Source organism: Triturus cristatus, chromosome 2_2 (assembly GCF_964204655.1).
Source record: "Triturus cristatus chromosome 2_2, aTriCri1.1, whole genome shotgun sequence".
Lineage (NCBI taxonomy): Eukaryota > Metazoa > Chordata > Amphibia > Caudata > Salamandridae > Triturus > Triturus cristatus.
The window spans coordinates 181,158,277-181,173,058 of record NC_140582.1 but is presented as its reverse complement, the minus strand read 5'-3'; positions in this window follow the sequence as shown (position 1 = coordinate 181,173,058).

Here is a 14,782-nt window from a genome sequence, read left to right as displayed (position 1 = left end):
ATAAATCAACCTAATGTACTTAAGAATGAACTCTTGTTGATGATAATGATTACATATTCTTAATTATTTTAAATATACCACACGTTAATAAGGCTAAACCACACTTTGAATATAAAAGTCATATATAGGTGCATAAATATATATGACGTATGAGAGGTGAAGCCAAACATTACGCTGCTCAAATATGGAGCAGCGTAATTGTGGCTCCACCCTTTTCCCAATTGATTAGGCCACATATATGTTTATTCAGGGCCTTATGTAAACATGTATTTAATGTGACTAATAAAGTGAAGTGCACTGAAAACCATTTAGAAAGTGCATAAATATGTAACCTCTGCATTTATATATGTGTGTACACAAATGTTTCTTTTACAGTAACAATGAATTGCAGTTCTCATATACATTTACCTGTGTGTGGTTTCAATAATACTATTAATCTTCGTGTATAAACGTATTCATTTAATAGTATTTTGAATTTTTTGTATAATGGGACATTTACCCATTAGTATTGCATTTTACACTTATAATGTGACCATTTATGTATCTGTAATCATGCAGCTACAATGTGTATTGAAATCTTTGCTTTGCTAACTTGACTAAAGGCCTTCAGCATTTGGGTTACACAATATTTAGCCTTCAACGTGAAATGTTTCTTTGGGTGCAATGATTTTCTTTCCTCTGCAGAACCTAATGAAAGGCACATTGTGTTAACGATATAGGGGAAGAGGATAAAATTAGCAAGCAGAAGGGAGGACTACTGTCTGTGCAGAGTGAGGAGATGGAAGCCGTGGTTGTTTCGATTATGTGGATCAAAGAAGAAGAATTGCAAGTGAGTCTGCCAAAGAATATCGCTAGAAGATAGACACTAATGATACCTATGATAGGGATTCAAAAAGATTCTTTCTGTGTGTATAACGAGGCTATGCTCTTTGGCTTTGTTCAAATTCTTTTCCGACTGGGAGAGGTACAGACTTCTATGCATTATTCTTGTTGTGAGGCTTCATGCTATGCAATACTTAGGTTTTGGGGAACTTGTACAGAAGTTCTTTTATGCTGACACCTTTCTATTTTATCAGATCGAATTAGGGTTTCATTTAGAATTCTTTAGCATAGGTTAATTAGAGAAAATTAGAATCTCTCATGCATTATAGACAGGAGGACAGAAGCTTTCAATCCAATCACCAAACCCTTTTTCTCATACTTTGTACAATTGCTACAGAAATCCTCATTTGTTACTTGCTCTTGAGGATAAACTTTGTACGCCCATTTGGCTTTCCTTTAAAAATCCTGTGTTGCTATACTATGTTTCTGAGACTGAACTATATATCTTTGGCTTTAAATTAATAATAAATCCATACTTAATTCTACTTATCGACTTTGAGCTTCACTGTGTGACCAAATGGCTTGCACTGTAATTGTGAATTGAAATTGAACCTAACTCTTTTATTCATCAAGCACACAAGAAAGTTCTATAGCTGGGGGTAAGAAAAGGGTGGTCCGACTTCCCTGCATTATCAAATAAAAAGCTGCAATGTGGCTACCAGCTACCAAGGGTCTTTCCCTGTATCCTGAATGGCCAGTGCACTCAGACCAGCATGTATGAGCACAGTAGGCTGTGAAGTAGAGATTACATCTTTAACCCTAGGGCTGCTACTTATTTTGACTGTTGTATTAAGTTGATAATAAGTTACACTATGTGATTACACCTGCTTTCCTCTCTTTTCAAAGAGTATCTTTGCCTCCATCCATCCTGGGTGAGATCTAAGAAGCCCCATGTTTCATAATAACTGCCATCTTAAAAATTGTTGTGTATCATAGGTTAGGATGTCCACTGACATATTTCTCAAATATCCCTTCATATTTCATATTATGTGTCCTAACATGTGATAAGATAACCCCTGAAACAGTTTTACACAATGAGCAGGCTGTACACTTGATTGAAAGATATCCTTTGGGTTCCTCAACATGGCAAGCTGCACCATCATATATTTTAACCAAATAAGTAATTTCTAAAGCTGTTAAATATGCTTGCATCGCACGTTTTTTTAAGCTAAAGCAAAAGATACTCCATTGGTTACTTATGTATCTAATTTTGTAATTTACTATTGGTACTTGGTACTTTGATATATTTAGATATTGATGATTTTATGGTTACACCACAAATGACTACGAAGAGTGTTCTACCTACTTGAAACGGGCACTAAACCTGGCTGAGGGTCAAATGCTTCACACTGGGGAACTTTTCTAGACTTGTGTTTACAGATTAGCTTGGAATATTATCATTGGATAACCTGCAGATTTCCATGCTCTGCCTTCTCTTCAGTCGAGTTTGCTTAAAAGGCTACCTCGAGCAGGTTATTTCAAAGTACACTCATCAAACCCCACCATGTGCCCTGGTGGTTTGGCCACTACCTGCAGCCTCAAGAAACAACTCAGTTTTTGTTGCTGCCTCAATCCTTGTGAACCTATTTGGACTGTGTTTTTGTTTACTATCAGTAATGAATATTATATTGCTCAAGTACACCAAAAGAGATAGGTCCTCACTGTGAGGTTTTTATAAAATGTCTATACATTTGTAACATCTAGACCATTTGTGCAATACTATATAATCCTTTATATATAGCACAGCATACCAGGTAAATCTGATAATTAAAGAAATGAAATAAAATATCTATAAAAGCTTTGGAACATCTTGTTGTAGCTGCAATTTTGGATGTCATCCCATTTAATAAAATAAAGACCAATATCATCCTGAAATCCCCAAATGTGAAATCAACGTATGTAGTGTTTTATGGAAGTTTTGTAGGCGACCTCCCAATAAAGATATAGGTCTTTAAAAATAATCAGTACTTGTTAATGCACAGAAGCCCATTAGATTGCTTGGGTTCAGTTAATACTGCCATTTGCACACACTGTCCTTCTTGTCCAGCACAAAGTTAAGGGATAAGAGCTTGAGAGTAGCATATTGGACTGGCTAGTCTTTAAATGGCAGGCAGTAGAGATCACAGGTACGGAGGTGGTCCCACAACAGGGTGGGTATAACAGTGATAAAGCAGGTCACATTGTTTTTGATGAAGCATGGCAACCTAATTTATCCTCTGGAGAAGCTGAAGTATATGGGTTTTAGAGGCAGACTGCATAGCGATCAGTATTCTCTACGCACTGTTTCTTTAAATTCAACACTATGAAAGCAGAAGTTAAAATATAATGTAAATATTACTAATTTGGGGGAAAAACAAGACTTCAAAATTTGCAATATGTAGGGACAATGGAATCAAGAAAGCGCAAAAATAAACAAGCATTGGCATAGCCAATAGGTCTTGCCTTTGGGACCTTATGAGTGTTTAGACATGCAACAGTTGATGTTGTTGCACCAAGGATATTGTGCTGCATAACTAAATGCTTATAAGGTTCCAAAGGCGAGACCTATGCCAATGCTTCTTCTCGAATGCCCTCGCCACATAACCCCCTCTTGCACCCTGACATCTATCAGTTTAGTTAATTTGAATGCTATCAAACAGTATGTGCCTGTGAAACTATGTTGGCAATTAAGGCGCTACAAACTCCTAAACCTGTGCATTCCCCCCCAATACCAATGGTGATCATAATAAAATGAGCCAAGGAGGGGTTAGGCCGTTTCAGTCAGGACTGCCAGAAAGCTCCACCAAGATTAACTTCACGCAGTGGAATAAATGGAGCACAAGGCTGAGCCATTTGTGCAAGTGCTGTGCATTGTCGCGCACATCTCTGCGAAAACGACGTGTCCCAGAAAGACCTCAGGCTAAATATTATTTATGAGAAAAATCAACGCAAGGACTGGGAATTCCTTTCCAAACCAATACCGTCTGACCGGAACGTTTACACATTTCATAACACAGTGGCAAAAAAACATGCCAGAACGGACTGACATCTCGGCATAAAGAAACTCACTGCTTGTACCCGAGTAACAGACATTTGCAGCATTTGCATTAATCAGGGCGGGGATAGAGCACGCCTGGTTTCTATACGCTTATAGTAACATGCTGCTTTAATCACAAACCTCAGACGGCTTTGCAGTGACCACCCTCACTCTCTTCCCACAATCACATTTCTGCCTGACAGCTTATAGCACAACATAACGAAGCAACAAATCCACGTTAAGCCTCCCACTTTCCTCTGCTCTGCTTTAGCTGTTTCCTCTTCATTCATTGCATCCCATTGTGATGCGCATTATTACCGTATTAACAATCGGCCGGAACAAGCGAGCCCTTGTGACAGCACGCTTCCTCCCACTGTTCAGCGGACACTCAAGCAGGCAGTGGCGTAGCAAGCGAGAAGTACCCCGCCCCAACCCTCCATCCACTGGGTTGATAATAAAATCACAGCCACTAATAGGAATTAAAGTGGGCCCGCGGTCTGCTTGGTTCCAATGCCACTACACCAGCTGCACTTTTGAAAGCTACGCCCTTTGCAAAAAGTTGTAACATAACCCTGGTCCTTTAGAGGAGATCATTTTGCTGCTCCACGCACAAGAGCCTATGTCATGCCCCCACTAGTAATTACCGGTGTTACTGGATAGGAGTAAATACAAAGTTTTACTTACAGGCACGCCTCGGCTCCTCTCGCCAGACCCAGGAGTTGAAATGGCTGCAAGGAGTGAAGGATTGACCCAAACCTCATGTCACACCCTCCGCTACACAGCAGCCCGGAAGCCGTACATGTTCTGAACTATGAAACAAAAGGAAGACGGCGAGCCACAGACAGCCTCGGAGACTCCCAGCTCAGCCTCAAGGGTTTTGAAACGGAGCCCCCCGCTCACGCTGCCTCCACGCAGGTGCGCGCACGGACCAGGCTCGAGACGCTCTCTCCTGGAGCTGGAAGAGCAATGCCAAGATTCCTGACACACTAAGGTGCATGCTCTGGGAGCATACTACGCTCGGTCCAAAGACGGGGATGCCACAATATATTTTAAAAGATACTGGGTTCTACAACAAGTGTAAAATAAAACAGAGGCAGATAAGCAAACAACAAACATTCATGCTCAGAATGAAACAGAGACAATGCAGACGTGCAGCGCCTTAATATTACGCATTTGTGAGGATTCGTCCATTTGTCAGGGAGGATGCCTGGATCACACAAGTGCATCAGTTATATTCTAATTTTGTAATTGGTCCCTCAGCAGCAAGATGTTTAGCAATTATTTTACTCAGGGGGACGCCAACTAAAGAGTAGCACCTTCAACCTGCACAATTGTTTTTTAAATACAGCACAAAAAGCAAAGTATCGGACCATCCCAATTCTCTCCCCAACACTGCAACACAGAACAAGTACAAATGTGTCTCACTCTCGCTCGGTAAACAAGTGGGAGGGGTGGGGGGAGTGCGGCCGAGAGCAGGGACGTGCAGAGTTTACCTTGTGGGAGCGAGCGCGATAATTGCTAACAGATGGCACCGCTGGCTCCCGCAAGGGGAATGCCAAACGTGCACACATTGCAATTGAAAGCAATGCAAAGCGTGCACGTTTTTGGGCAAAAAAGCTGATCGATTCGAAGAGGTCCCCTCCTAATCAGCGCATGCGCGCTGCGTAGGCGAGACCTAAAAATAATGAGGTGAGGGAAAATGACAAAGTGAGTATGGAGGGTCCCAATAAAATGAAGCATGCATTTGGCAAAGTCAATCGGTTTTGTCTTTTAAAAGCAAAGCAGACCTGTTGACTTTGGAAATGCTTTTTGCCAATTCTGTGGGATGTGGGTGCAATGGATGGTGTGAAGGAGAGATGTCATTGCTGTTGAGTGGCAGGAGCATCTGTGGGCTAAGGGGTGAAAGAGTAGGAAAGGTTAAAAATTAAAAAGGAAAGGGTTGGCTGTTTTGCGAGGCAAAGCAATATGGAACATTTGGAAGACAGCACACATGGAAGGGAACAAGGAAACACATGCACAGCCAAGGATTGTGAGAAGAAAAAGAATAAAGAAGTTCCCTGAATGCAAACATTGGAAGGGCGCAAGTCATCCGCGTGGTGCACAGTATAAAAACAAAATGTTTCATAGGTGCAAAAAACAAAGAATAGAGAGCAAAGCCATTGAATAAGAAGCCAGGAAAAGATAGAGATAGACTAGAAAGATTTCCAATCAACAGCAAGGGGTTAATGCAAAGTCCTTTATATGTATATATTGTAATGTATTAGAGACAGTAGTCCTTGAACAACAGACAGCTAAGGCTGTTTTTGTTCTTAATGCTGCATTTTACTGTGCTCAATGACATTCTCCTGTCTCCTTCTACCCTTCTAATAAGCTTCTTCAGCTAAGGCTATCTGTGGGTGAGTCCTAAAAATTGGGGGGAAATAACATTTTAAAAATGAATAAGAGAGAGGTGTACAGGGTGAAAAAGGTGAAAGGAGCAAAAGGGGTCGGTGGTGTTGCCCCACTTGTGCAAAAAAGCCAGAGAAAAAGTAAGAGAATAATAAACAGTAAATAATAATTTTAGAATAATAAAACACAGTTATGGAATTTCAGCAATGCCAGTTACTGTGATATTATCAAGCGATGTCACTTCCTGGGAAGATTCAGAATTTAAGGTCATATGATGTCAATTCATTTGATGTCATTATGGTCAAAGCAAGTGCGATTTCACCTCCACTACCAAAGGCATTTTAGGGAATCAACATCTATGTGGGAGGAGTTGATTGAAAGAATGTGCCTTTGTTAGAAACAGTGGAAAGACAGAAAGAGGGAACGCATAGGGCAGGTCTATGACTAGGAAAGGCTTTGGAGATTATCTTGGGACAATCAATATTGTACAGCTTCAAGTGTATGTGCCTAAACAGTGCTATATCTTAAAAAATTGAAACAGAACTATGCTCTGGATCACTGCTCTGGTTCATGATATGCACCAACATTTGTAACTTCAACTTTACATTAGTGCTAACATTTTTTGATTTAAATGGGAGACTCCTGAATTTGTAAGCTAAACCTTTCATTTTATCATTTGTCTCATGCTTTAAACGTTCTTAATTTTACTCTAAGATAATGCGGAAATTAAATATGTGCAACTGAAGTATAAATAACATTCTGTAACCCTGTTATCAGCAATATATAAAACACTTGTGAAACAGCAATTGTCCTTGTACAAAATCATATATGTATTATGAATATTCAATAGTCTTGGTGCTAGAATTCTTCCGAGTCTTTCACAAGAGGTAACCTAGAGTTCATCTGAAACAGACTCCTGAACTTGCTCGAGAGCTGAAAAAGTCTTTAGGCAGGCAATGTACAGCCCCGCCCAGATAAAGAGGTGTCACTGGGATGCCTGGATGGAGAATTTGGGGAGGGTGAGCGAAAACCCCGGGTCATAGAGCAGAGAGATCATGTACTTATTTACTTGGCAATTTATGTGGTATGGACCTAGGTTTTAGGAGAAAAGCACCATTTTACAGAGTGATTTTTTAGGACAGCAATAGTATCTCAAAACGTGAGGTGTTGTAGTGTACACATATAAAGGTTTTGAGGTGTTGTACTTGTGCGCATGCTCTAGTTGAAACAACAGTCTAAAAACAGCTTTATTGTGAAGGGTTAGGGAATAATTAGAGGAGAAAGAGAAGATATAGAGCCCAACGTAGAGTTTGGTGGACAGGGTCCTTCATCACAAACATGACAGTGTATTTAGTCCATCAAACTCTTGGGGGCATATCATCAACGGCCAGCGACAATTATCACTGGCCGCTCTTAGCGTTAAAATGTTTAACGCCGGCTATCGCAGATAATTATCGCCATGCTAGCGCTGTATTAACAACGCTCAGCGCAATGGCGATAATTATCCTAGCAATAGCGATGTTTTCCATGGAACATCGCTATTTTTTCAGCGATGTTCCATGGAAAACGGCGATACCCTTGATAATAGGAGCCTGTGGTCTTAGCCACACAATCCACCCCCCATGTTAAGTATGCCTTAGTCAGGAATTTAACAGACGTTAAATTCCTGCGTTAAGGCATACTTAGCACGATTTAAATAATCGCTTCCCCGCATTGTAAATATCACGAAGCTGCCTTCGTGATATTTACCCATGTTGTTTCCACAGATACGCCTACTGTGCATCTCATTAGCGATGCAAAGTTAGGCGTGCTGGAAACGGGAGCAAAATCAGCAAAACACGCGATAGCGTGTCTTTGCTAATAAGGCGATAAAATTATCGCCGCTTTTCGGCCGAAAACGGCCGCAAAAGCCGCAATAATTTGTTATCGCCGCATTGTTAATATGCCCCTTGGTCCGTCTCCCTATTTAGAGTCAGACAGAACGTGGGGGCTGCCCCATTGGCTTAATCGATAGAAAGGTTACTCCAATGGCCTAAAGAGCTGCTGGCCGTCGGAGTAAGAGATCACATGCCCACCCTACGTAGGGCTTACAATTTGATGTACTTTTTTAACGTCCATTATCACAGAGAAAACCCTGGAGGAGATGAACAGAAAATTAAAATAATGAACCCTTCCCCACCACCCAGGAACAAAATCTCCCTGAATGCGGGGGTCATTAGTTATATGTTTTTACAAACAAACTCCCACTATAGAAGCTGGTTTGTGAAAAACGTTAAAATACGGTAGGGTGCGATGCCCAAAAAACTCACCATATATGTTGCACTAGCTGGGAGGTAGGCTCTGGTTGAAATCTCACTTCATCGGATGCTCTCCTCAATGGTGACTCCAGCAAGAAAGGGAAGGACTTCCTCACTTGTGGAACGGGAATCCAACCAGTCAGGATTGGCTGAAGCAGGCTAACCCAGTGCTCATTTTGAGGCTGGGGGACTGTGGCTGCAATCTCCCGGCTGTTTCTAAGCATTGGGATTGATAGCTCTGAAGTGAGCATGTCAGATTGGCTAGCTGTAGACAGCCGGCCAATCTGACATGCGCACTAGCAGTATTAGTACAATTGTATGAATCAGCACTAACCCCTGACCTCGCACTGAAACAGTGCGAGCCTGTGACAGATTATAATAAAATGGTATAAAAGTGTACCTGCTGTGCTCGCAGCAGGCGCGGCAACGCTCCTCAACCATAACAGAAGAACTGCCGCTGTCTCCCACCCTCGCCAGTTTTGCAGCGCTGTTCACCCCCACCCTCCTCTGGGTTGATTCGCAGTTCACCCCATTCTCCCCAGTGCTGCTTCCATTTCTCTGCACCTTTCCCTGTGTGGTGCCCGCATCAGGGATGGTGTTCAACATGGCTAAAATCAATTGGCAAAGCAAATTTGTCATCAAGGCGAGACCTATCCACTTTGTCAATGCCTGTAATTTCACTGTGTATATACTCTCTAAAGAGTACCATTTTATTCCCATTTTGGATGCTCTATGCCCAATTCACAATGGCATGTAAGAATACGTATAGGAGTACTACAGGAGTAGTAACTATACGTACTTTAACATTCCATTATGAATAGGCCCAAATGCATTTTGTATCCATCAGTCTCAAGATAGATGTTTGCTGTGGGAACCAGCAAATTGATAATGCCTCATGACAGCAGTAGGCATGGGTGTGAAATTCTGCTCCGCTCGCGGAGTTTGTGGAGTTTTTCCCACTCCGCACTCCACATAGAGCGCAGTGTTCTGAAAAACTCCACAGAGCAGTGTATTTTCCTTACTTGCGCACACCAGCATTACGTTTGTAGGCGTGTGTGGGGCAAATATTACTCCAGACCACCTCCCAGTAAGATTTCTCAACACAGGAGATCTAGGATGGCTGCTGCTCAAAACGAACATCTACGCGAGCTGCAGAAAGAAGCAGCACCCTCTTGCACTGCATGTGGTGCTGTTCGTGCTGCAGCACGGGACAAACACCCAGTGCTAAAAAATCAATGCAAACGGCACAACGTAACACACTCTGCTGCCTGGGGAACTCCGCGTAGCGCAACAGAGTTTTATGGTCACTTCACTGAACTCCACGAACTCCATCCAGGCCTAGACAGAAGGTCTCCAGTACTTCTCTTAGTTAGAGGCAACCTTCTCTGACTCCATCGCATTCCACAAAACATTCCTAGGCTGATCTTTCAGTTGCTGGCCAATCAGAGACTGAACACAGCAAGCCTCCATTTGTCAGACGCAAACCCAATTACGTAGGGAAGTATGCAGTTCATTTGGTACCTGATGTAAGAGGCGCACAGATGTTCTTCGCTGCACAAATAACCTCTCAGTACTCCAACGAAAACAACACGTTCTCCATTTGTCACTTCCGGGGTCTGGGCTGCCAGCGCACTTCTTGTTACACACAATTAGCTGCATGCCAAGATCTGGTACTTTTGATAATAAATCCCTTGACCACTTTCGCAGCGGCCTTGGCAGTTATGGAAAGCCTCTATTCATCAGGCAGAAAACAAGCCACATAAACTTACCACACAGCGCAGCTCTGGAGCAGGCTTCCAGGACACCAGACAGTGAAACAGTCATCGCTCTCCGCCTCCGAAACAGGCTCGCATATGACTGTGATTAAGAAGGATATGAGCGCGCGCCAGTCATCCCTCCACCATGCGACGCCCTAAGCACTACATAGAGGAGGTGAACGGGGCCTTGCCTACTTTTACACAGTGGCCATCTGTTCCCCGTCGGAAGGCCGCACCTCCTCAGGTTTCGACAGCTTTGGGCCGCCGATATTTGTAGAATGTGAAAGATGCCTGCAAATGCACCCAGACAAATAACAAAATATCAGCAACAACGGTGCAGACAGTGGCCACACAGCATTTGTGTTCACAGAAAAAGAAAAGCGAATTATGGGGCATATTAACAAGCCAGGCGATAAAATTATCTCCGCTTTAGCGGCAGAAAACTCCCGCTAAAACGGCGATAATGGGCTTGATAATACGCCCTATGGAATTCCAATTGAAGCCCATGTTAGATGTGAAGGACGTCTAACCTGAGCTTCAATTGGAATTCCATAGATCATATTATCAAGCCCATTATCGCCGCTTTAGCGGCAGTTTTCTGCCGCTAAAGCGGCGATAATTTTATCGCCTGGCTTGTTAATATGCCCCCAAATATTATTGCGTTTTCCCAAGTCGCTGCGCTGGCATCCCTAGCGCAAGCGCAGCCACGACGGTGGCTCATGTTGCCATAATTGAAAGACCTCCCATTTAAAACGAGCATTGGCAAAGGCAATTGCTCTGCCTTTGCGTAAAGGGGAAGTGCTTGCCAATAGTTCGTCGAGTTTGTGTGAACTGAGCTACTGCCGTTTTAGGAAGGAAATCAGAAAATGAAGATACATTTTGGGCTAGAGCAATATGGAAGCTGGGAGAAGGCTCCATCTTTTCAACACACTGCAGCAGTAGAGTTAAGATGCACCCTCCAAAAAGTGTTTACACCTATAAGCCAAAACAAGCATTAGTCAATTTAAAATTCATCATTCATTTTAAACAATAAAAACAATGTCCATTGTTCTTAAATACTAACACAAATATCACTAAAATCAATAAATGGGTCGTGACCATGATGCTTGCTTGTGTGATATCTCGTCTAAGAGTAAATAAATTACCTATTTATCCTATCAGCCTATCACTCCCTCAATTCATGTCCAAAATACAAAAATGTCCAATAATATCACAGCAGTAGGCTTCCAGAATTAAAAAATGTCTAAAATCACGTGCAAAATACACCAACGTACGAAGATATGTTGGCAGCCGAAGTTGCAAGGAGTTGCTAAGTGTCATCAGTCGTAAGGCTACATTATTTTTTTTAAATAGATTATCTACTAATCACGTGTCCGAAACATTAAAACAAGCTTTGGCAACAGCGTCTTCAAACAGATCTGTGCAACAGGGGCTTTTCCTATTCCGTAACGGAGAAGCGATAGACTATCCAATGACGTCATCTCATTTTTTTAAAAACTAGAAATTCTAATTTAAGTAGCAATCCTTTCCCTTTTTTTTTTTTCATAATTTTTATTTGAAAACAGGCTGAAGGGTAAGACATACCTTAATACATGTATTTGCAGGCAACAGAGAAATGGAAAAGGAGAAAAAGGGTTATTCTTATAAATGAAAACATTAAACAGTACCAAACAGAGGAAAAGAGACGCGCTATTGCATAAAAGTACCCCAATTCTTTTCATGTTTAATCAAAGAGCGTCTCCCCCTGAGATTCGCTAATGCTAGCTCCATCGAATGGATCTCGGTTACCAGCGCCCACCAATCCCACACCGTTGGTGGATCAGAGCGGATCCAGGCTCTGGCCAAAGTTAGTTTAGCGCAAGACATAAGAATTGAGGCCAGGGCGGCCTGTGGAAAAGAGGTGGGATAAATGTCTAATAAAACAGAGGCAGCAGAAAATAATGGGAGTTGAATAAGCTTTGTTTCGAGAACCTTCTGAATGTCCGCCCAAAAGTCCTTAAAAGTGGGGCAAGAAAACAACATATGTACCAAGTCTGCGGCCTGGGCGGTACATTTGGGGCATTTTGTGCGGTCGCTAAAAGAGTTGTTGGGAGACCATCTAGAAATAGTTTTTGTCGTATAATATAGCATACAACTCGTTCTAAATTGTTGTAGCCTTAGACTTGAAGATCGTACACACTTATTAATATTTGACAGGGAGCTTTCTATCTCTCTCGGTGTAATGTTAGAGCCTAATAGCCTACCCCACTTGTCCGCTGTAGGAGAGTAGGATCTGCACTTGTGTTGCCCCCACTTTTTTTCTGATGTATACACTGGTTTCTGGCTATAGTCTGGCTGGGTCCCTGCTAATCAGGGCCCCAGTCTACCTGATCTCTCTAAACAACTTGATGTGCATACTAGATGCACTAGTGATTGGATACTGTGGTACCTTGTGAGCCCCTAGTATATGGTACCTTAGGTACCTAGGGCATTGGTACTTCACAGGCCTACCAGGGGCTGCAGCATGTATTATGCCACCCCTGGGAAGCATTCTCAATCTGACACCACAGGCCTGCTACTGCAGCCTGTGTGAGGTAGTGATAGCACTCCTCACTGAGGTATAGGTTTCTATATCTCACCATACACACACATATGAACCTATCAGTCACCCCTATGGTAGGCCCTATCAATCCCAAGGGCAGGGTGCGTGGTTTATTATGTGAGGGGGTGCTTCTGCCTGAGCAGGACCCCTCTGCAGCTGGCAGAGTCTATTCTCTGCTGCTGTTTGTGGATGCGGTTAAACCATATACTCTTAAGTGCATTATAACCTCCCGGTTAATGCTAACTTTGGAATGACTGCATCAAAACATGTCGTGTTTGGTGTCAAACGTTTTGGAATCATACCCCCACACCAGTAACTGGTGTGGGAGTATGATCCCACCCTACTAGAGGGGACGACATGTACCCACTGTACCAAACGGTAGAAATCTTCTAGAGCCCTGGCATCACAAAATGGATGCCACCAGCACAGACACCGGGCTGCCCTCCTGCTGCTGACCGAAACTCGCAGTGGAGGGAGCTCAACAAAGGGTTTCCTGTCACAGGGAGGTGTCACAACCTTCCAGACAGGATTTAGTGTATTGGAGCTGGGTGGGTGCACTCTTTGAGTGCCTTTGAAGTCCTGCACTGGGGGAGCAGTAGGCTCCTCTGTGCATATGCCAGCTCAAACCGGTTCAGGGGCCTCTGCCCCTGTCCTGGCGCGAAACTGGACAAAGGGAAGTGGGTGTAACCACCCCTACCCTGGCCCTCCTAGAGGAGTGGCCATAGAGCTAGTCCCTCCCATCTTTATAGTATAAGATACCAAATATTGCCAATGCAATTCAGATTACACCTGGACGACGCTCTACGAAGAAGAATCCGGTCCCTTCAACGTTCTACTACCTTTAGAAGACCGAAGGATCTCCCTTGGAGCCAAGGAGTGGCTCCCCTGCTTTGCAGGCACCTTAAGGACTGAACAACGGTTGCAAACTTTACCGCTCCCGCCGGAGCCCGAAGTCCCTGCGTCCCCTGAAGTCAATTTCCTGACCTCTCTACGGCCATTTTGAGTCCCCAGCGAAGCTGTGGCGTCTGGACCCCACGAGTGACGAGGAATGACAATACCAGGGAACCGTGCACTGATTTCAAGTGCAAGCCCTGAACGACAAACTACAAACCTGTGCTTTGGACCACTTAATGTCCAAGTCCCGAGCAGGTACTGAACCAAAGATCAGCGGCCTACCCCGTCCCGAGTGACCGTGGGCTGTTGCTGAAGTTTTCCTGCAAAGGCGTCTTTGCGGTTGCTTGCCCATTGGCTAGTAGCTCTCCTGAAGACATCCTCAACTATTCCAAGGACTGGCCTGGTTGCTCTGGGCCTACCCTCACTTACCCTTGCTGGGTAAGTCCCTCGAACCTTGCTGGTCTGAGCCATCCACAATCTTCACTTTACCCGAGACTTGCAGTTGCCAAGGGTTGTTGGCTCCAATCCGAGTGCCGACACCGCCAACAGCTGCAGACATTGTGGGACCCTCCAACTCCAGCTGCTGATTGGTATCGATCCCTCCAGAACGATGTGGGCGAAGAGACAAAACACCATCAGCGACGAAAGCGACGCGACAGTTGTGGTCATCTATCCTGAAGGCCACCGGTCACTGGCAAGTGACTCTGAACTCTGTCCCCTCAATTTCTAGGTCGCCTGCAACTCCAATCCATCGTTGGAACCGAACGGACACCTCTCTCGACGACACAAGCAGCAAGAACACCTCGATTCCCATTGAAATCAGCATCGCGACCCGACACCAAAGGACAGCTGTGCACCCGGACTCCCTGGGTGAGGTAACTCTGGCATTACGGTGCCCAAGTGTGCATTGGCTATCGAAATACTTACCCTGTAAGTTGTGTGCTTGTTGTCCACTCAGAAGTGCCCT